Raw genomic sequence first — 24577 nt, 5'->3', positions numbered from 1 at the left:
ACTAAATTGTGAGCTGGTTGATATTCTGAACCTATTAGAAATGCTCTATAATATTATGATTTTCCAGCTACCCAGAGAATGTTTCTAAATTTTGGCTACATATTTAATTTTGGTGTTTACCTAAAATTAAACATGATGAGGCTGACCTTGTGATTCTACCCACATCCTCTCTCCTTGGGCTGGTCTCATCATAATCGCAGTCCCTACTTTCTGTCTCCTACTAAATCCTGTTCTCTTGCGTGATCTTCAGGCCTCGTGACGTTTTAACCAGTACTTCTGATTTGTGGGCATATCTTAAAACTGTTCCTTATGACTCTTTGAAAATCTTTTCTTTCTTGTCCCTACTTGTATCACCCTTCTCTCAGCATTGTCACCTCCTGTCCAGCTGCTTATAACCTGGTCACTCTCTTCTCTCATTATTGCGTTTTGTATGCTGCCCCATGAGAGTTAGCATCAGGTAAGTACTTTTGATTAAATTCTGGTCTCCTCAGAGCTTTCTACGAGTGCCCATCATTCCTGACTGAGGTTCTTCACCCCTCATGGTCACGTCCAGCCGAATTTCTCTTCCCACTTGCCAGCCATGGACAACAGCACTGACTCGGGCCTAAAGGGTATCTAGATCTACCTAATGAGAGTCAGGCAACAGATCTAGAGGGAATAAATGCATTGTGCTTCTCTTTATCATTCATTTTTGCTTACTTTTCATGGGAAATTTGATGGAATTATATTTCAGGGAGACCTCTATTCTTATTTTCTCAGCGTTTTTTTTTTTTTTCTCCTTGAGTGTGATGATATGGGGAAGAAGTAGGAATGGTTAGGAAGTGCATAGGGGTTCTTTGCCCTTGGCCAGTAGTTGTGGGGTGGTTGGTGAGGCATTGAAAACTTGATGTGGTAAATACAATGTTTGTGGTTTGACTGGTTTTGAAAACTGTTGGCACTTTTCATCCCAGCCCTACCAATCCCAGGTAGGCAAAGCCGGTCATTCTCCATAATTCACTTCTCCTCATTTCTGGTCATTTGTCCTATGCCTTGGACATGTATCCATTCTTTTCTACCATGTCTCTATAAATTATTTAATTCTTGACTCGAAAGCTGGGTCCTTTAGAAAATCTTACATTTTATTCCAGTGTCATATGATGGTTGGCTAGACTTAAAGAGATATGATAAATATCAAGAGTTGGTTGTTGTCTAAGTGGAAAAGAATAATATAAATACAGAAGAGCAAAAAAAAAAAAAAAGTAGAGAACAATTATTATGTATCTACTATGTGCCAGGCACTGTTGCAAATAGTTTACGATTTATTGACGTACCTGATTTTTACAACCACTCTGTGAGGTAGACACTACTATCCTCATTTTATGGGTGAGGAGATGGAGACACAGAGAGGCTGAGTAACTTCCTCAGGGTTGTACAGCTAGTGAGAGGAAGAGATAGGGGTTAAGTGATTCGCTTTTAACAGCCATGCTGTACTGCCTTTCTGGTACTTACTGGCTTTTCTTTTCTGATTAATATTGTCTTTTCGTTAAAGTGTGGTAAATTTGTTATAACCAGTAATATTCATTGGAAAGTGTTTGGAATCCCTTGTATAAATGATAATTCCACATTTTTGTGTGTCAGCACTTTCAGAACCTGGTATCTGGTAGATACAGGCCCATGAGTAATGATCTGTATTGTCTTTATGTTTTAATTGCTTATTGTTTCATAATGGCCTATGGAATAGACTGTGTACTGTGTGTGTACTTTTGAGGGACGATCCTGTGTCTGCTTCAAACTCTGTAAAGCCCTTTGTACCTCATAGAATTCTAGGTACTTTGTGGATGGGAAAACTGGAGACCCCAGTCTTTGTTTCAATGATGTCAGTAGCCTGCTCTGTTACCTTGAATAAGTCACTCAGTCTCTTAGACACTTAGTTTTATAACTTTGAAATCAAGGGAGTGAGGCTAGATGACCTCTGTCCTTTTGCTTGTGATTCTTGGCGTACTTATTTTTGGTGAGAGATGGTGTTACTTATAGTATCTAAGGCTCAGTTTGTGTGCTTCCTAAATATTTAGTATTAATTGGTTTAAATCTTCTGTTGAAAATTACTTTTGGAAATTTAGTAACACTTTTCAGGAGAATATGACATTGTCTTTTATATATATAGAAAAGTTAGCCTGTTGCCTACAGACCAAAGACTATGTTTTCTGAATGATATAGCTTCTAGAAATGGCTAATTTTGTCTTCTTCTCCCTATTGCAATGGAGCATTGTTTCCAGATCAATGATTTGGGTGAAAGAAGTAATCTGTGGCCATTGAATTGGTGATTAAAGATCAAATCTAAATACAACTACTCTTAGGGATAGAAGGAGGAAAGAGTGAGCTAAGGGGCAATGCAGGAGCCCTGTGGGGTGCTCCTGGAGCCACCTGGATCCCAGGATTGATTAGTGAGTAAAGGCTGGAAAAGTGACTTAATCCTATGTTTCCGATGGTAGCCTGAGGCTGTGGATGCACATTTGCATTGGTCAAGATTGGTGGAAGAAGTGGGATTTGATTTAATCTGGAGGTGGTGGTGGTATTGGTGTCAGTGGATCTTGCTTTCAGGAGCTAGGGGAAGTAGGCACACTGAAATGCGGGTGAGGCTCAAAATATACTATGAAATTCAGTGGGCATGCCAGGGGCCTGAGCACCAGCTGCATAAGTAGAGGCAGAATGAGTAATGGCTACTAGAAGCAGCATATGTGAAACAAATCTTTTGGATTCACCCAGAATGAGTCAGAACTATAATGTAGCTGCTGTGCTACACATGAAGGAAGAGGTGAGCAAAGCTGATCGTACTTGGGTAGTAGAGGGACAAGGATAAGGAAGGTATGAAAACCAGCTCATGTGAAGGGTTGTTGAGGAGGCTGAGTGTGTTTATTCAGCCTGGTGAAGAAAGGACATGCACGTGTGTATGTGTGAGAGTGTGTGTGTAAGTGTGTGTGTGTGTGTGTGTGTGTGTGTGTGTTGTGGGGAAGGAGGGGATGGATGGTTTGGTAGAAAAATCACTCATGAAAACTTCCCGAAGAGATCTGAAGGACTAACATTTGAAGTATTATTTTTATTCTTTATAGTATAGGGAAAAAAGCATGGTGATTGGGAAGCCACAAAGCAACAGATTTCTGCTAAATACTAAGGAAGAAAGTTAGAATGATCTCAGTGGGAGTGATCTTTCAGGGGTAAGGATTTCAAATTAGGCTGGAGTGACACTTGCTAGGTAGCTGTAGGGAGGGTTTTAAGTATTAGATGCCATTCCTGGGCACATGTCTGGAAAAGATGAAAACTCTAATTTGAAAAGATACACGCACCCCAATGTTCATAGCGCACTATTTACAATAGCCAAGACATGGAAGCAGCTTAAATGTCCATCAACAGATAAATAGGTAAAGAAGATGCAGTACATATATACAATGGAATATTACTCAGCTGTGAAAAAGAATGAAATAATGCCATTTGGAGCAGTATGGATGGACCTAGAGATTATCATCCTAAATAAGTATTAGTCAGAAGTAATATTAGTTAATATTAATTTGTAATATTAGTAATTAAGAAGTAGTCTGAAGTAAGTCAGACAGAGAAAGACAAATATCATATGATATTACTTACATGTGGAATCTAAAAAATGATATGAAGGAACTTATTTACAAAACAGAACTAGCCTCACAGACAGAGAAAACAAACTATGGGGAAAGGGAGGGGGGAGGGAGGTATAAATTAGGAAGTTTGGGATTAATGTATACACACTACTATATATAAAATAGATAAACAACAAGGACCTACTATATAGCGCAGGGAACTATATTCAGTATCTTGTAATAAGCTAGATATGAGAATATGAAAAAGAATATATATATATATATATATATATATATATATATATATATATATATGAATCATTTTGTTGTACACCTGAAACAAACACAACATTGTAAATCAGCTATACTCCAATAATAAAAAAAAAGTGGCTGGATGGTAGGTCAGTTTCTCCAGCACAAGTAGGCAGCTTGTGTATGGTGAGCATGTGAAGGTGCTGTGCTTTGAGCTGTTTTTCACATGTTGGGGGAGGATTTGTGCTGAGCCGTTCACCTCTCACCTAGTTGGTTCCCATGGGGTTAGGAGTATTGGCTTTGACCATGATCTGTCAGGCTAACTACTTGTGTGGAGATAATTTGAGATAATAGAATTAGGAGAAAATGGAAGTAGCCATATTCATAGAGTTGGCAACAAACCCCACAAATACCCTCTCCATCGTTTGCCATACAGTACCCTCTGGTATCTCTAATCCCATCTAGCTCTGAGAGTCACTTTCCCTTGTTTTGGTGCTCTATAGGCTTCTCTGCCCACTCAGTCTTCTAACCCCACTCTGCTTTTTATTACCTCCCTGGGTTATAGTTCCGTTATGTAAGCTTCTATACGTGGGACATAGTGGTTAAGAGCCAAACTGCTTGGGTTTGAATCTCAACTCTGTACTTACTCTCTGTGTGACCTTGGGCAGGTCTCCTGACCTCTCTGTGCTTCAGTTCCTAGATCTGAAAAATGGGGAGAGTTGTAATTAATACCTACCTCACAGGCTGATATGAAGATTAAATTAGTTAACATACATAAAGTGTTTTGAACAGGGTCTGACACATTTTAAGTGCTATGTAAATTGCACTTAAATTGTTATTGTTGTTATTAACATTATTAATATGGCATTTACATAAGCTTGTTTCTATGATAAGGAAGGGGAAGGGTATAGTATAGAGGATGAAATTGAAGACAGAGGGATAAGCCTTGGAGAAGAATCAAGATGCCCTTTTCCTGACTCAGGATGAAAGAAAGGAAGGATGGCCTAGAAGGGCAGGTTCAGAGATGAAGAGAAGGTGAGAGAGGTCATGCCTGAATGTTCTCTATTTACTCTGTAAATTAGAGGTCAAGCCATATGATCAGAATGAGAGGTAGAGTGGGGATAGGGCCTTGAAGCAGGGTAGGAAAGGACGGGAATAGACCTTGTGAGGGTGAGAAAGAAACCGTGGTAAACAATGAAGACTGCCCAGCTGAGGCTGGAAACCCCTGCTATAAAATGGTGCCAGCCAGTAAGACTTGGAGTCTTCTCTGACGGCCCTCAGCAGTCCACCAAAAATGGAGAAAATGGGTTGTGAGTTGAGGCAGGGATGAGAAGAGGTTGGGTGATTGCAGTGGAAGATCAAAGAGGCAAGGGAATTGGTGGTACGTATGAGGCCATAACTAAAATTAAAAAAAGAACAAATGTGATATGTATACCCCAGATAGCAGCTGGGACCCCTTTGCCCTTCTTTGACCTGGTTTCATAACATATATACCATAATAGAATCCCATACTGCCATCAAAAGAATGAGGTAGATCTGTGTAACTTGGAAAGATGTGTGTGATATCATATTAAGGAAAAAGTGCCTTTTGCATAAGACAATGATCAGTATTATACCATTTTTATAAACAAAAAAAGTCATAGAAAATTCCTGTACCAAGGATAAAAATATGTACCAAATGCTTAAGAGTGCTTACTTTTAGTGGGGATAGGATGGATGGGGAGGTGAAAAAGGAAATTCACTTTTTATAACATACTCTATTTAAAGGGAAAAGTGTGTTGGGATTATGGGTGATATTTATATTATTTCTCATACTTTTCTTTATCTTCTTACTTTCAGTAATCTACATGTATTGCATTTGTAAACAGAATTAATGTTTAAAAATATGAAATGCATTGATGCATACAAAAGATTGCTACTTATAGTCTCTCAATAAGTGGTGTTTATGCATTTAGAAAAATAGAGTGGGTCACAAGGAATAATGTTCAGCTTCACCAGACCAGTGATTAAAATTCATATTCAAGCAACGTTTAGGCACTCTGTACATTTACCAGACCAGCAAAAACAATGATAAATGTGATATAATTATATGCTAGGAGGAGAGGTGTGGACAGTGATATGTGAACATTACTGGTAGCTCTTTAAATTGGTTATCTTTCCCTCTGGGAAGCAACGGGTCAATGTTATAGCAACAGCCCTTACGCTTTGTATATTTTTGACCTGCTTAATTCCAAAGAATATTTTAGGAATATTTCCAAAGAAATAACACCCAAGCAAAACCAAACCAAACCAAACAAGAAACAACTTAAATGCTCTCAAATAGAATGTCAAAGCATTTATAGCGTCTTAACCCATTTAATACTATGATGGGATAATAAAAGTGACAAGTATATGAATTTTGTCAAGAAAGGACTTTTAATTGGGAATGAGTGATACAAAACATAAAAATAAAAATTCTAGACAGATTCTAAGTATCGACTATAAGTATGTAATGTATTTATGTATATATACTGACAACAACCTGAAGGGAAGTAGAATATGTATTAATAGCTTAGCTTTATTTTTCTACTTTTTATTAAAATTCCATTATTCCTAAAGAAAGGGGAGTCATAATTGAGGCAATTCTATTATTTCCTTGTTTTATTTATACACATTTTAATCCTTTAGTGTAATGGAACTTTTTGGGTAATGTAAAGAAATAATAATTCACGTTTGGTCTAATTTTTCTGAGGTATTGAGTATTCCATTGCGATAATAAAACTAAGGGGATTTTTAAAAAAACAAATAACATCTTTAACTTCTAGTATTACGTAAAAATGCCATTAATGAAGTTGCATAATAATTCTAGCTTTCACAAATCAAAAGAATTCAATTTTAGTTTTTGCATTTTCCAAGAAAGAATCGTCAATATGATCTATCTCATTGACTCCTTTAATGATAAAATATTCTCAAAGATGTTTTGTTAGTATTGGTGGGAAAAGCTTTCCACGGTTCCATTCATTCTAAATGCACTGACCGTACTTTTTAGGTCTTTATTGATTCTCTTCTCTCTTTTTGATTCTCTGTTTGAACTTAATTCATTTTTTTCATCATTTGAAGTCTCTACTATTTCTTTCTACATTCTTTCCCTTTTCGGTTTCCTGGAAACCACTGAGCTTGGCCTTGTTTGGTGAACTGCATTGTCATGATTGCATCAAAATGTTTAGCACTCGAAGCCTGTTGCTGAGCATTGTGGATAAGAATGTGGTTCACAAAGGATGATAAATCCTTGTGTTCTGATTCTTATTTTGACATGCTCTTGCCATTTAACCTAGTATAAGAATACATGGACCCCAATCAGAAGACTGGAGGGTTTCTTCTGCTCAGTGAATGGATGGAGGGTCTACCTTCAATTGCTAAACATGCCAGAATTGGAATTGGAATTATAGAATGTGAGAGCTGAAGGGGCCTTAGAGGTCACGTGAGCCAGTTCCATGGATCAGAAACCAAAGTCTTGGACAGTTAAATGATTTTTCAGGGACTCACAATTAGTTATTGATAGACTTGGGCCAATCCCCAATTCTTTTGACACTTCAACCTGTGGACGTTTCATTAAATCCAACCTCTCTAGGTCACACCTGTATAGTTCAGCCAATTTTCAGCTAAGATTTGGGGCTACTCACAAATGTCGGCTTTATTCTAAAACTGTTAAGCTGTTACTAACTGTTATACATCTTTTACAAATTCAACAGAACTCCAAACAAACCTGACATGTTTGTTGTTAAACTGGAAGACTAACTAGTATCCTTTAGTTTTCATACATTAACTAAGGCCTGAGTTGGAAAAGTAATTGTACTCTTTCTTTGGTGCCATTGTTCAGAACTGTAGGAGTTATTTAATCTTATTTTTTCATTTGTAACAGCTCTTAGGAAGCTGGATAAAATAACATGGACACCTAAAACTGGTATTTTTTTATAGAGTATACAAAGACCTCTTTTTTTTCTTCTGTAGGTGATGGCAGGTGTATGCAATAATGATGAAAAATATTTGGTTGTGAAATTTTGAAAGTGAGATTTACACGTTGATAGGTAAACAGACCTTACAAAATTTGTTCTCTTAGTCATAGGCAAAGAAACACATTTTGAAACAAGTAAGTAGAACATTAAAATTTCACATGTATGTATATATGTGTATAATTTGATGCAGAAGTTTGACAAAGCTTCTTGCAACTGAATAGTATCATTTACTGGTTGAGAAACAGCATGTAGCAGTTACAGGTACGTGGCTAGTGTTCAGGAGTTATTGTGGAATGAATAAATGAGCCAGTAACCTTTTAAAAGTTATTGGTTACATGTGACATTTGAATATAGTGTAGGATAAATTGAAAACACAGCTAGCTATAGTGCTTTGGAAATGAGATATTAAGGATAATTAGATGTTTTTTCATTGACTTATTTTGTTTCCACTATCATTTTTAATCCATTTATAAAATATGTTAGTAGATTTCAGTTTTAAATCCAATTTGGAACAAAAGGAGATATAAATATACCTTGTATTCTGCTTACACAATAAAAATGTTTTTATGAGTATTAAGGATATTGTCTTCTGGACTATGATTCTTCACATGTATTATGGTAATGCGGACCTGATATTGTTGTTGGGTGTAGTATTGGGCTATTTCTGAATGATAATGTGCCATATCTTGAAAGTCATCTTCAGAATGAGAATTTTGATGGCAATTTTGTTTCATAATACTACTTGTTTTTCCTTAAAGCTTTATTGCTGAGCAGAGGCTCTAGAAATATATAATAAAACTAGTTAGATTTTAGCATAACTCAAATTTTGCTCTTTGAATTGATTTTCAGAGTTCATTGGTTGAGGCCATGTGCCATGGATGTGATTACCTGGAACAAGTGCATGGACATGCTTCAAGAAATAAGCAAATAATAGCACATTGAAGAATATAATTAATATAATTATATAAAGTGAAAGAAGTATTATAAAAAATTATAATGCATATACATAAAACACATTTAACCATTATAGCATTTATCAACATAAAATTAGAATGCATAGATAAAAATGATGACAATTTTAGAGGTTGAAATTAAGCCTATTATTTGGATGTTAACATGGGGTAGGAATACTGTTTAATTTCTTTTTCAACACCTGAGGTCATTGTTAGCATCATTCTTTTAGTATATTAAATTTTTTTTTTTTTTTTTTTTTGCGGTACGCAGGCCTCTCACTGCTGTGGCCTCTCCCATTGCGGGGCACAGGCTCCGGACGCGCAGGCTCAGCGGCCATGGCTCACGGGCCTAGCCGCTCCGCGGCATGTGGGATCTTCCCGGACCGGGGCACGAACCCGTGTCCCTTGCATCGGCAGGCAGACTCTCAACCACTGCGCCACCAGGGAAGGCCCTGTATATTAAATTCTTGAATGATTCTTTCCCAATGGAAATGTTAGTTATTAATATTCCTATGTAGTCTTTAATCCTTTTATTACCTCTTCAACCAGCTACAGCCAGTTTTTTTTAACTAGACCTTCAGACCCTAGATCTACTTCTGGTTACCATCTCAGGCTCCCTCTGGCCAAAGCAGGGATTATCTAAAGCAGTGATATCAGCATAGATGGTCAGAGAACTGTTTGTTACCGGTGGCGTAAGGAAATGTGACCAAAACGTAAATCCATACACTCTTTACTTCATCAAGAAAAGCTTGCTTAATGATGTGGCTGATTTAACTGCTGGCATGGCTCTTTATCTCATAGCAGACCAGTAACAATCAGGTTGAGGCCTGGCATTGCCATCAGGCCACTCTTGGAGGAGCACTGAGTGCGGGTCCATTCCTCACCTCTGCTGGCGAGGCCAGAGTGACTCATGTCAGGTTGGGGACCAGACCACACTCATTGTGTGGAACTGGGGCCAGAGTGGGACCAGTTGGGCCATGTGGAACATGGCCATGGAAGGAAGTTGAAAAAGCTGAAACAAAATGAAAAATACTACCTGGAATTATGAATCATATAAAGTTTCATACTTAGAAATAAGAGAAAACAGTGGCCTTTCAGCCAGCCCTTGAGCCAGGTCTGTAAGTAGGTGGCTTCTACTTCTAGCTCTAGGGCCAACTAGAGTTTAGAGAAACTTCCCTTAGTAAGGAAAACCTAAATATGCTGGATAAAATGTGTTTTTTGAAAAGTAATTTTTAAAGCATGGCTGAGCTGGCAGAAACATAAGAGAATCTCTAGGAGGACAGAGATGAAAAGGCAGTATGAAGCAGGAGGGGTAAGTAGCCACTGGAGCCAACTTTTGTCCCTGAGGTATCTAATGATCTCCAATGGCCCCAAGCCTGGGTTTTAACAGGCTGTGTGTAGGGGGCTCAGGCGATAGAGCCTGAGGCTGAGGAGTTGGCAACCATATGATTAAAACCTCAGTGGATGAGGAAAAACCTGCTCTGGAGAGGGAGTGGTAGAAACCTTGTGCTCTCATGTATGTATGTATGTATATATGTATGTATGTATATGTGTGTATGTATGTTCCTATGTATGCATTTATGTATGTGTATGTCTATCTATCTATGTATCTATCTCTGCTTTGGTTGTGGGTGAAATGGGAAAAAAAGTCTCCCATGAGAATTTCTAACTACAAGTCTGCATGAAGGTAGGTTTTGGGTTTGAATTCACACTCCTTGCAGAGCCTGAGAAACCCCAGGTTGAATGTTTAGTTGAACATGGTCTTAGAGAACTTAGAGTACTCCTGACTCCTGATAGAAAGAAAGGGAAATCTATTCTAGAAGAAGACAATTTAAATCCTTATAGGATTCCCACAAATAAAGTTTAAGGACCATGAATTCACAGTAAAGATCCCCTTTCCCCCTCAAAACAACCATAAGAAAATAAGCCACCATAAGCAAGAGTTAATAGAAAAAACACACCGCAGAATCAGTTTCACATAGACTGCAGTTTGGAACAGTATATTTCAGAGTGTAAAATAAGTCTGCCTAATATATTTAAAGAAATCAAAGGGGCTTTTGAGATTTGAAATGGAACCAATTAGAGCTCATAGAAATGAAAATATAAAGTGGAAATTCTTGGAATTAGACCTTCCTTGATCTCTGCACAGGATCCTGGAACTTACACTTATTTTCCCCACATCTTTCTGTAACTTTTCTAAATCTTTGCATCATCCCTCTAGTGAGAACACCAGTATTTTCAAATCAGCCAGAGAAAAGTTATGTAGCTTTTCTAGAATAGCACATCAGTCTCTGAACTCCAGGGCAGAAGAAAGAAAAAGGTATATTATAATCACACACAACCTACATTTGTAAGAATACACCACTGTTATTATTTTTCCCCAGTAAAATGGATTTTTTCCAATTGCTTATCTGCCTTTCTTATTGCCTCTCTTAGCTTTAGCTTTTACAGTGTTAGCTCTTTATACTCGAACTTTTTACATTGAACAGTTTTAATTGGGACACGCACTAGATTTAATAAAGAAATGAACTCCCTGATTCATTAAAACATTTAAAATTGACTTTATTTTTCAGGACAGTTTTAGGTTTACAGAAAAAAAGTGAGCAAAAAGCACAGAGTTCCCATGTATCTTTTCACCACTATTGGGGCCCTGAAATTTTCCCTATTATTAATGTCTTGCATTAGTGTGGTGTGTTTCTTACAATTGATAAGACAATATTGATACATTATTTTTTTTAATAGATTAATTTTATTTATTTTTGGCTGTGTTGGGTCTTTGTTGCTGTGTGCGGGCTTTCTCTAGTTGTGGCGAGCGGGGGCTACTCTTCATTGTGGGGCGCAGGCTTCTCATTTCGGTGGCTTCTCTTGTTGTGGTGCAGGGGCTCTAGGTGCGTGGGCTTCAGTAGTTGTGGCGCGTGGGCTCAGTAGTTGTGGTTTGTGGGCTCTAGAACGCAGGCTCAGTAGTTGTGGCACATGGATTTAGTTGCTCCATGGCATGTGGGATCCTCCCGGACCAGGGCTCGAACCCGTGTCCCCTGCATTGGCAGGCGGATTCTCAACCACTGCGCCACCAGGGAAGCCCCCTGATACATTATGATTAACTAAAGTCCATAATTGTGTTGTACAGTCTGTGGGTTTTAACAAGTGTGTTACATGTACCCATCATTACAATATCATACAGAATAATAGCTTCATTGCCCTAAAAATCCCATGTGTACCACCTATTCATCCCTCCCTCTCCCCCCATGAATCCCTGGCCACCACTGATCTTTTTATTGTCTTCATAATTTTCCAAAATGTCATATATTTACTGTCATGTAGTTTTCGGAATGTCATATAGTTGGAATAATACAGTGTATAGAATTTTCAGATTGATCTCTTTCACTTAGCAATATGTATTTAAAATTTATTCATGTCTTTTTTGTGGATGAACCTAGAGACTGTTATACAGAGTGAAGTAAGTCAGCAAGAGAAAAACAAATATTATATATTAACGCATATATGTGGAATCTGGAAAAATGGTATAGATGAACCGGTTTGCAAGGCAGAAATAGAGGCACAGATGTAGAGAACAAACATATGGACCCTGGGGGGGAGAGCGGGGGTGGGGGGTGGTGTGATGAATTGGGAGATTGGGATTGACATGTATACACGGATGTGTGTAAAATAGATAAGTAATAAGGACCTGCTGTGAAAAAAATAATAAAATTCAAAAAAAAAGAAAAAAAATTTATTCATGTCTTTTTGTGGCTTAATAGCTCATTTCTTTTTATCGATGAAAAATATTCCATTCTGTGGATCTACCACATTCATCTACCAAAGCACATTTTGGTTGCTTCCAAGTTTTGGCAATTATGAATAAAGCTACTACAAACATTTGGATGCAGGTTTTTGTGGCCATAAAATTTCAGCTTATTTAGGTAAATACCAGGAGAGCGATTGTTGAATCTTATGGCAACCTATGTTTAACTTTGTAAGAAATTGTCAAACTGTCTTCCAAAGTGACTACTATACCATTGCATTTCTACCACCGAGGAATGAGAGTTCTTATTGGTCCACATCCTTGTCAGCATTTGGTGGAGTATAGATTCAAGCTTCGATCTAGTGGGAGAAGATAGGTAACAAATATGATAATATAAAGCAGAAAAAACAAGGGACATGAGAGAAGTGCAAAGAAAGTGCTATAATTTGTTCAAAATAGAGAAGGATTATAGCGGAGGGATCTGGGAAGGCTATGTGGAAAATGTGAAATCTGAGTTGAATCTTGGGAAATGTGTAGGGCTTTCCTTTGTGTAGATGGGAGTGGGTATTATAGAAAGAAGATACTTTGTAGAAAAGGGCTAGATACGGGAAAGCTTGGGCCATTTTAGGGAATAGTAAGCAAGATCAGTGGCTTTTATGGATTAATACGAAGGTTTGACTTCATGCTAATGACACAGAGATACATGACGTTATGGAAACTTGAACTTTTCTGAAGCAAGAATGTGAACCAGGCTTTCTGCAGTGCTCTTGTTTGGGAGAGGGTCACTTATTGAGTGTGCACCCCAGCTGCCAGCCCAGCATCTACCGCCAACACAGCTCTCCTAGTCTCAACTTGGCATCACATGGACCTTAACACTTGTGGGTATTAAAAGCTATGTTTCTATGTTTTTTTTTAAATTATTATTAAAAAAGCTCTTCTAGTGGTGGTGATTGAGATTTGCAAAGAGGGCAAAGACGTTGGTTCTTAGTAACAATGACAGTTGCTTCAGATAAATGTAGAAGTGGAATGCTGAATTTGTTATTCGATCAGATTGGTGACAGGAGTTTGGAATTTTGCAAATGACGTGCTGTGTGACAAAGCCTTTCTATGATCAAGGGTCTGCTTGTATCCAGTTTGACTGGAAGGGAACAGAGGAAAATAAAATTGTAAAAGTAGAATAAGGCCATATTTAATGCAGGATATGGCAGACTGATAAAGTTGTATGAGCAGCTTTTTGATATGACCTGAACTGAACTTAGAGAAACGTTTTTATTGGTGTGTTAATTAAACTTATCCTATCAACAGAGGCGATGCTGAAGGTTACTCTAAGGACTGTTCAAACAAGTAGAAGTTCAGTAAAATGAAATGATTCACATAATAGATGTTTTATTCTCAAGGCTTCTGTTCTCCCAATTTTGTACCCTGCATGAAGATGGTAGGTTGTGTTGGATTTTTCTGTAACCTCCATCTCTCTAGGTAGTTTTTCTATCTCTCTAGAAGAACTGCAATCATATTTGTAATACAATGATTATAACATGTCTTTGGTAGACATTACCAATTGCCTACCCCATATATAACTTCTTTCTTACTGATGAAACTCTGGGACAGCCATATGCCTAGTTTACAATACTCACAGTCTCAGATTCCCTTATATCTAGGGGTGGCCCTGTGCACCAGTTCTGGCCAATGGGGTAGAAGCAGGCATGTTCTGATAAAAAGAGAAAGACTCAGCTGACATATGCCCTTTGCCCTTCATCCTTTCTCTTCTTGGTTGGAGCATAGAAATATTTCTTGAACCTTCAGGAGGCATCTTGAGAACACGAGGGCAGAGCAGAAAGATAAAGGAGGATGGGGCAGTGATGCCGTCATGAAGCCACTGCATCACCCCTTATCTGCTGACCTCTGACCGATCTCTCTCTTTTTTAAAATTAATTAATTTATTTTTGGCTGTGTTTTGTCTTCGTTGCTGCGCTCGGGCTTTCTCTAGTTAAGGCGAGTGGGGGCTACTCTTCGTTGCGGTGCACGGGCTTCTCATTGCAGTGGCTTCTCTTGTTACGGAGCATGGGCTGTAGGAGCACGGGCTTCAGTAGTTGTGACTCACGGGCTCTAGAGCACAGGCTCAGTAGTTGTGGTGCACAGGCTTAGTTGCTCCACGGCACGTGGGATCTTCCCGGACCAGGGCTCGATCCTGTGTTCCCTGCACTGGCAGGCGGATTCGTAACCACTATGCCACCAGGGAAGCCCTGACCTATCTCTTAAGTTAGAAAATCCAACCTTGGCTATGTCAGGCAGGTCTTGTGGGTTTTTTTTTTTTTTTTTTAAATGAAAGTAATACTCATTGATACGGTAGCCTACTTCCAGTCAGATAAAAAATGTTTAACATTTCATGCTAGTGCATCAGTGGGATTAAGGGAATCAATGAGTCTTGCAGGGGAATTTCTGTGGCACTTCAGTGTGTCTGCCTTGTGGGATGTGAGTTTCAACCCCAAACTGAAAGTTACACCTTCCCCCAGTGGAAGCAGGTTATAACCTCTCCCTGTTGCTAAAGTGAATACAGATGGCACAGAGGGCAAACATCAAGGGGAAGAACTCTGATCACGAGGAGCACAGAGTGCTCAAAGTAGTGCAGGAACTTGCAGTAGAGACAGGAGTCACTTTGCGGGTAAGCGAGTGATTAGCGACAGGCATTTCGCAGGCTGTAATGGAGGGAGCAAAATGCCTGCAAAATGCCACTGGTGATGGCCCAGAGAGTATTTGCAGAGTAAATAGAAATGGTAATAAGAATCCTGGCACGATGGACTAACATTCTAGATCAGCACCATCCAAAGAAATACAGTACAACCATCATATATATCAATAACTTCAAGTCTTGTTATAGTCACTTTAAAAAGGTAAAAACAAACAGGTGAAGTTTTATTTAACCCAACACACTGCCTATTGTTGTTGTAATGTATAATCAATATAAAATTATTAATGAACTAATATATATATGTATCACATCTTGGTCTGGACTAGTCACATTTTAGGTGCTCAGTATCCACATGTGGCTAGTGACTACTGTATTGGACAGGGCAGTTTTAGAGAAGAACAAAGTGATTTATATGCTATACAGATACATTGGTTTATTCTAAAAAAAGAAAAAAGTAAAAATTTTCACCAAAATTCTAATTGTCTAGAGTTGTAGAAGAAATATGCATAAGTTAACTTCTAGGAGAATCTAACAATGATGAGGAAAAAGTCCTATGGAAAATGTCCAGCCATCTTTTTTTTTTTTTTTTTTTTTGCGGTACTCGGGCCTCTCACCGTTGTGGCCCCTCCCATTGGGGAGCACAGGCTCCGGACGCGCAGGCTCAGTGGCCATGGCTCACGGGCCCAGCCGCTCAGCGGCATGTGGGATCTTCCTGGACCGGGGCACGAACCCGTATCCCCTATATCGGCAGGTGGACTCTCAACCACTGCGCTACCAGGGAAGCCCCAGCCATCTTTTTAAAGAGTCACTTTTTAAAGTGAGCCTGACCTGGGTTGTTAGATATGATCTAAAAAAAAAAAAAAAAAAGATTGCCAAGAAGTGAAAATTAAAAGATTTATTGAAACCATATGTCTAATCTTGGAAACACCTCTTGAGTATATTAAGAAGTAAGAAACTATTTGTGTCTTTGGGGGATTATTCACAATGTCTAGCTAAAATGTTGGGAATTTAACTTGTTATAACCATTCTGCTGTTACAGCCTTTTCTTTCCTTAAATTGGGAGGGATGAGAGAAGACAAATTTCAGGAACACAGAAAAGGCTTTGTTACTTCATTGTTATAGTCATTGAGATTCATATCAACTCAGTTTGTATTTGATTCTTGAAGTTAGAATATCTCAACCATTTTTATTTGGGCATAATATTTGCTAATGTAATTGTTATTTATCTCAGTTCATTTAATGAACCAAATATTCCAAAGGGTATTTAACTCTTTACTTTCCTTTTGGCCAAGCAGCATCAGATACTCTGTTTACCAGTAGCAAAGAGTCTGATGTCTCAGCAGGTCCCACCTCCACCAAAGTGCCTCCTGCTGATAGTTCTAGAGAACATTTAAAAAGGTTTCTGCAGACATGCACGAAGTTTTTTAGTTTGTTTTGTTTTGGTATGACTAGAGATACACTTTGTGAAGACAAAGGATTCTCTGGTGCCCAACTAGAAATAATAGATGACTGCTTCTATTTTATTCTTATTTTGTTAATTGATGTCTAGTTGATTTACCATGTTGTGTTCGTTTCTGCTGTACAGCAGAGTAATTCAGTTATATACATATATATATTCTTTTTTAATATTCTTTTCCATTATGGTTTATCACAAGATATTGAATATAGTTCCTTGTGCTATACAGTAGGACCTTGTTGTTTATCCATTCTATATATAACAGTTTACATCTGCTAATCCCAAACTCCCAATCTACCCCTTCCCCAGCCCTTGGCAACCATAAGGCTGTTCTCTATGTCTCTGAGAGATGACTGCTTCTAAAGATAAAGAAGGAGACTTCATTGAAAGATTTTTTATTATAAAGTAATTATGTAAACCTGGTTAGCAAAAATGACTTTTTAGAGAATTCAGGCAACCCAGAAGAATATAAAGAAGAAAGGAAAAATCACCCATAATGTCACTTCTTGGAAAGGTGACCTATAATACAGCCATGGTTAACCTGTGGCCATTATCCTTCTGGACATTTTTCCTATTCACATGCTCCTCTCTACCACCACACACATCCCCTCCCCTCTTGTCTCCTTTCTTTCCTTCTGGTTTTCTTTGTCTTTTTACAAAACTGAGACCATATTCTACAGATATTTCATAGTCTGCTCTTTCCTTTAACATTCATTATGGGCACATTCCTATGTTAATAAAGTATATACCCACCTCATCATTTTAAATAGTATGCTACTATGATGAGTATATGAGCGTGTCTATTGAGCCAGTCCTGTAATTGTTCATGTCTAGTTATGGTCAGTATTTTTTTTTTTTGCGGTACGTGTGCCTCTCACTGTTGTGGCCTCTCCTGTTGTGGAGCACAGGCTCTGGACGCGCAGGCTCAGCGGCCATGGCTCACGGGCCCAGCCGCTGTGCGGCATGTGGGATCTTCCCGGACCGGGGCATGAACCCGTGTCCCCTGCATTATGGTCCGTATTTTTGTTGCTGTAAACCATGATGGAGTGAGCATCCTTGTCTATGCATTTGTTGAATTATTTTCTTAGGATAAAGTCCTAAGTGGAATTGCTGAGTCAGAGTATATGTAGAAAGAGTTTGGCTCTCTGTTGCCAAATTACTCTCCAAAGATGATGTTTAATTTATACATGCACTAACAGTGTTCTGGAGTGCTAGATCTGTGCCTATAGTGTTATCATTAAAAAAATTTGTTGCCAGTCTGTTAGTTTAAAATGGTGTCATTGCTTTAGTTTGCATTTTTTGGTTACTAGTGAATTTGGACATGTTTTCAAATGTTTATTGGCAGTTTGTATTTCTTCTTTGGTGAATTTTCTATTTATATATTTGTTCATTTTTAAGAATCAAGGTGTTTTTCTTTTCTTTTTAATATGTAGCTATCTTCATATATTTAGAACACATACTCTTTGTTACATGTTATAGACCTATTTCCAAAATGTTAACTTATACTTGCTGTTTTCCAGTTTTTAAAAAAGTTTGCAAGGTGCTGTTTTTCTAGCTTATTATCATGTGGAGTCATTTGTGAGAAGTATATGTGGGTTGTTGCAACTTGCTTTGTGTTTCTTGAAATGATACATCAAAAGTATTTATATCCTTTCATGTTGAAGCCCTGCATCCTTTCTAGAGTATGTTTTGAATACATTGTGTCAAGGAAATCACCACCTAATTATGTTCCTGCTAAAGCGTCTGTTATTGACTTTGAAGTTTGCTGCTAATCTCTTCTTAGCTACATTTCTTTGGATCTAAGTTTTAGATAAGCAGTGGCAAGTGAAGACATAGAAGAATGTAATTTCTTTTCTTGAGGGAGTGTACTTTTAATATTTTAATTTAATGTTAAAAACGGAATTAACCAACACCATTTTTATTTTTATTTATTCTATCTCTACATTATATGAAAACACGCATAATCAACATCAATGGTCTGAGATTATCCTTCAGAATATTTTCTGAGCTGGTTATTCAAGCAACGTACAGCAGTTAATAAAGTCTTTAACAACGTATTAAGATTTGACAGACCTGTTAACCGATACTGTATCACATACTTGAATGTTGAATGGTCTCATGCAAAAAAGAAATGTTAACTAGGTGATGGGATGGAGGTGGTAGCTAATGCTATGGTTGGAACCATTTTGCAACATATATCAATCAACACATTTGTGTACCTTAAACATATACAATGTTATATGTCAATTATATCTCAGTAAAGCTGGGGAACCAAAAACTTTTGAAATACTTAGTAAAAAATAGGGCTTTTCATAGTTTGGAAAGTCTACCCCCTAATTGCTGTTTTTAGCTACTGTTACACTTTTGGGTATGAAAGTAACATGGTAATATTAAATTTGACTATGAAAGCTACTAATATATTAATATATTAAATTCATGTCTCTAAGAATTTTTAATAGGGGACACAAGGCAAATAAATACATAAATAGTGGGAGAATATAAACAATAATTTCAAGATTTTGAAGGATACAGTATAGAAGGACTTTGGTTTGATACTTTGGCAAATAGGAAAGAAAACTTTATAGGTAGGGCTTGAGTTACTCAGAGAGAAGGAGGGGAATGGGACAAGTGGTGGAGGAACAATTGGATGCCACAAGGATACAGATGAGGACTGGCAGCCATGGAGGGCAGGCTCCAGGAATGGATCCTGATGTAGGGGTCAAGGACTAACCCTAGGTAGTCAGCTAGAACCTTATCAAAGTAGTGGCTTGCATGACAAGATTGCAAGCAATCTTTTTTCTTAGATTTCTTAATATGTGAAAGCAAGACAGAGAGCTCTAAAACCCTATGGTTCTATGAGTCTGTATGCTGGGAAAATGTAACCCTCACTGACAGTGAATCTCTACTACAAATTTAAGGGAGAAGAATTGGGCTAAGAAAGAGAGGTTGTGTAACTCATTATGATTTTTCTATGGTACCTAACTCACATTACGCATATTTTTAATTATTTGATTAGCTGACTAAAAATACCTTTGAAAACTGGGTCATAGTGTAATTCAAACTTTGTACATAATGTATTAAGACATAAACTTATGTAGTTTTTGAGAATGTTGTGTATATAATTTGGATCTTTTAAAAGTTTGGCTTTGTTTTATAGTGCTTGCTGGGTTTTAACCATCCATTTTTAACCATATAGTCCATTTAGACAAATTTCATAATTCTTAAAACTTTGATATTCTGACTTCTATATTCTTGATGCTGGGTTAGGGAAGTCGTGATGATAACTCAGAGTAAATAGGGTGAGATCACAAGGCCTAGTGGTCAAGATGGCTACATATTAAAATCTTTGAATCAGAGTGAAAAACAAAAAGACCACTCAGTGTCACTTGCAGAGCATCATTATTCCCCTTGTTTTTGTAGTGCTTTGTAGTTTGGAAAGTATTACTTTCCAAGGGACAAATAGTACTTGTCCCTGCTGTTTGACTTGATCTTCATGACAGCCTTGGAGGTAGTTACAGTCATCACTGCCTCTACTGTTACAGATGAGGACACCAAGACATGGGGCTTAGGTGACTTGCTTGTAACCCGTATCTCCTGACTTCCAGGAAAGTTCTTTAAACATGTATAGCCTCTATCATTATTATTTGATCATAGCTCCCTAATCGGGTGGTATCGGAAGGCAGTACTTTTGATTTTCTTCTTTGTATGTGCCATACTATTTCAGGCTTAGTGGAGTAGGCATTCAAATATTTGAATGAATTCTTTTTCCCAAGAAAGGTAATAATACAGCCCTACCTTAAATAGATTGTTAAAATCTGCCTCACTCTGGCAGATGTTTTGAAAAAAATTAGATATAGGCGTAGATCAACAGCCACACACACAGCTTGATTCCTTTGGAGAGATTTATTGCAGCGGTTAAGCGTGCAGAATCAAGTGGGCAGACAAATCTTTTAATTAGCCCTTGATCATGGAGCTTACCTCATTCATTTCCTAGATCTGCAAGGGCACAAAGAGAGGTTGTTTCAAATAATTTTCATACTGTTTTTGTGGCTCATATACTTGACTGTTCAGGAGCTACTAGACCAGAAAATCCAGCCAGTGAGAGCATTGGAAGTCCCAGAGCTCAAAGGTTTATTAAGTGGTGTGAAGCTCTATTGTTTTGTGCATGTGTTAAATAATTGCTGTCAGTTCAAGACTGTTAAAAATTCCCAGCTAGTAATAACACGAATAGTACTTTATGGCTTCAAAAGGAGATAAAAGAAATTTCTTATTCAGCATTTTGGCGGCATCACAGCAGATGTCAGTTTTGTTATTGTGAGGACTTTACTTTTGGCAGATGCTCTCCCTTCTGGCAGCAGAGCTCTAATTACCATATAAATTAAGCTGGGAAATGAGCGGAGGGCACAAAGCCTGGCCCCTTCTGCTTATACCCACTTTGCAAGGGCTGCAGTGCCAAGCAGGCAGAATGGGGGCCCGTGTGATGGAGAGGGCTCCACCTCCCCTTTCTTTCCACTCAGATTGATTAGAGGAACATTAAGCTGCTTAGCTGCTGTGCAAACACAAGGATCATTCTTTCTTTTTCTCTCTCTCTCTCTCTTTTTTTTAACCCAGCGTCGTCTCTCCAACAGTATTCCATGAATTAGCCTAATCCATCCTGCTTTAATTCAGAGGCACTAATTATATTTCAGCATACATTCTTACACACTAAATTATAAGTATCCTTACTTTAATCAGTTGTAACTAGTCCTTAAATTGAGGGTTTAGTACTTTCCTTTTATGGGATAACAGGCTTTGCTGTGTTATGTGATGGGGTTAGACCCTTTAGGACTTGAAGATGTGGATGATGCATTATTATTATTATTTTTTTTCCTAAAGAGTTCGGTATTTTCTTCTAGCCAGAGTGTAATTCAAAACTTTATAATGTCCTTTTACAATTTGTAAAATGGTGTTTGATGCTTAGGTAGATTTGAGATGTGAACAAATAACCACAATTTGTAGGGACATAATTATAATACAGATGAATGATGGTTTATAGTTGCAAAACATTTCCCATGTAAATTATCTTGTTTGTTGTTTAAATAACCCTCAACATGGGTGATTTAGGGATTCATATGAGGTGAGTGCTGCAGGCCACACAGTTAGTTGGTAGCGTAGAATGGAAGACTCATCGTGCTTTGGGGAGTTCTTTCCTCCCACTGTATGCTGCTTCTTGACTGGAGGTTCCCCCCACTGTTAAGCTTACATACTTATAAAGTTCCTGATGAAATGATCCTTCCTATCAGCATTCTTTATTTGTATTTTTATCAGGCTTGGTAGAAAATCATCACAATTTGTACCACTTAAAGAGAACCACCTGTGAACATTCTGCAAAATTTTACATTTTACTCACACCGTAAAGTAAGAAACCGTAGTTTTTATTCTTCGGCTATTCTGGTTTCTTAAAACAATTATGCTTTAAAAAAATATGTATCATACGGTTTTAAGCGTCATTAGAAAATTATAAAGAAGAGAGTCTGATGACTATCCCCTTGAGAACCGGCTATTCAGAGTGATTAAGAGAACTACAGAGACTTTCTGTCTTCACAATAGGGCTGGGTAAGAACCACATCAATTGAGAGATATATCAACTTCCTGTCCAGTGTCCCCTCCTCCCCCCATGAAAAAACTGTACACCCATTGATCCATTCTGCTATCTTACCTCATTGGGATTTCTCCTCTTTAATAGATGAGACTGGGTAGAAATGACCTTGACTTGTCAAGGTCAGAGACTCATCCTGGAACTTAACTTCTTGAAGGAGAGTGTTCAGCCATGGCAATCTCAGGCAGAGCTACTTGGTCACTGGGCACTGCTCAGAGATCACTGGCTAAGGGACAAGAAGGGGCTGAAATCCACTGGGCTCCATTTGCTAAGTCCTGCTCATTGGCACCTGCTGAGTTCACCTGGAGGAAGGGGAGACTTTCTCTTTCTTCCAGTTTTATTGAGATATAATTGACATACAGCTCTATATAAGTTTAAGGTGTGCAGCATAGTGATTTGGTTTGCATACATCGTGAAATGATTACCACAATAAGTTTAGTGAACATCCATCATCTCATATAGACACAAAATAAAAAGAAAAAATATTGTTTCCTTGTGATGAGAACTCTTAAGATTTACTCACTTAAAAACCTTCATATATAATATGCAGCAGTGTTAATTGTATTTGTCATGTTGTTACATCCCTAGTACTTTATCTTATAACTGGAAGTTTGTACCTTTTGACTGCCTTCATCCAATCTCCCCTCTCCCCCCAGTCCACCTCTGGTAACTACAAATCTGATCTCTTTTTCTGTGAGTTTGTTTGTTTGCTTTTGAAGTATAATTGGTCTACAACACTGTGTTAGTTCCTGGTGCACAAGATAGTGTTTCAATATTTCCATACATCACACAATGATCACCATGATAAGGGAGAGACTTTCTCTTTACGTGAAAGGCTCTAGTCACTGGCCAAGCACCTCAGTGAGGTTGCTTCTACCTGGAGGGGCACCTTTTCCAATTTGTCTAAAGGCATTCTGTGTAGGTGCTGCTTGTTGATGAGACTCAGGGCAGGGGCAATTGAACACCGTCTACCTAGTCACCAAGGCTGGACACTTCACATCTTCCACTCTCTCTTTTCTTTTTTAACTTGGGTGAATTGTTCAGGCACATTGCTCTTTAGGTGGACATAGAAAGTCTCCCTTTCCTAAACACTTGACTGGACCCTATTAATTATGCAAAGATAAGGCAAATAAGTAACCACTATTCTGGGAGAAGAGTGACAGGAAATTTGTGGCCGGACAACATCGCCGCTGTTAGTATCCCTTTCTGTGCGCTGCAGACTGCTGGCACAGGGACCAGCGAGTGTCCGGGAGGGAAGGGCACCAGACTCTAACCCCTTTCTCTTTCGATTCACTTTTACCAAAACCTCTCTGATGGATTGATGTTGCCCCAGGTGAGGTACCTTTGAAGGAAAGAATTCCAGGGGGTCCAAAGGGAAACTCACCACGGAGGAAGGAGGAGGTTGACTTGGTGACCCAGGCTTAACGTTAGGGCTTTTGGAAGCTCATGGGGGAGGTTCTGATGGCTGAGCTTGGGTCCGTGGCACAGCACCGGTCCTTGGACAGAGTATGTGAGTGAAGGTAAAACAGCAACGCTCTGGGGTCCCTTGTGTGAGGCACTGCTGTACTCTGTGCAGGGATCTACATCAGGATTCATGGCAGCAGTGAACAAAAATGGCACATTTGTGGCTTTACCAGGAGCCATGGCAGCTAGAAATCTGGACCCATCTTAAACTGATTAGACTTTCCAGTTTCTTTCAGGCTGACGTTTGGAAGCAGGACAGGCCACAAACGTTCTGAACAATTTGGGGTTAGGGATTGGGGAGTAGCTTCTAGAGGAAGATAGTGAAGTTGCTGCTAATACTGTGGCTGATGGGATATCAGAAACAATGAATGGAAAAGTAAGAGATGGGACTATATTCTTTACCCACAGTTGTGAAGGGAGCCATATCAGGAGATTCTTCCTCCTCGTTGTCTTTCCAGTCCTTCTTCTCTGCTTCACCACATTAAATGGCCAGTCTCTCCGGGCCATTTCCACACTCTACAAGAATGATCTTTCTAGGACTTCCCTGGTGGCGCAGTGGTTGAGAGTCCGCCTGCCGATGCAGGGGACATGGGTTCGTGCCCCGGTCCGGGAAGATCCCACGTGCCGCGGAGCGGCTGGGCCCGTGAGCCGTGCCCGCTGAGCCTGCGCGTCCGGAGCCTGTGCTCCGCAATGGGAGAGGCCACATCAGTGAGAGGCCCGTGTACCGCAAAAAAAAAAAAAAAAAAAAGAATGGTCTTTCTAGAGTGCAAATATCGTATGTTACATTCCTGCTTAACA

General features: G+C 38.7%; 1 protein-coding gene across 2 annotated transcripts in view; it reads left to right on the top strand.

The window, feature by feature from the left end:
- Positions 1-24577, top strand: part of FSIP1 (fibrous sheath interacting protein 1) — a 203776-nt gene that overhangs the window by 76884 nt on the left and 102315 nt on the right. The gene's annotated exons all lie outside the window — the stretch shown is intronic.

Source organism: Stenella coeruleoalba, assembly GCF_951394435.1.
Source record: "Stenella coeruleoalba genome assembly, chromosome: 2".
Classification (NCBI taxonomy): Eukaryota; Metazoa; Chordata; class Mammalia; order Artiodactyla; family Delphinidae; genus Stenella; species Stenella coeruleoalba.
The sequence above is the reverse complement of the archived record's forward strand: the minus strand, read 5'-3'. Positions and strand labels throughout refer to the sequence as shown.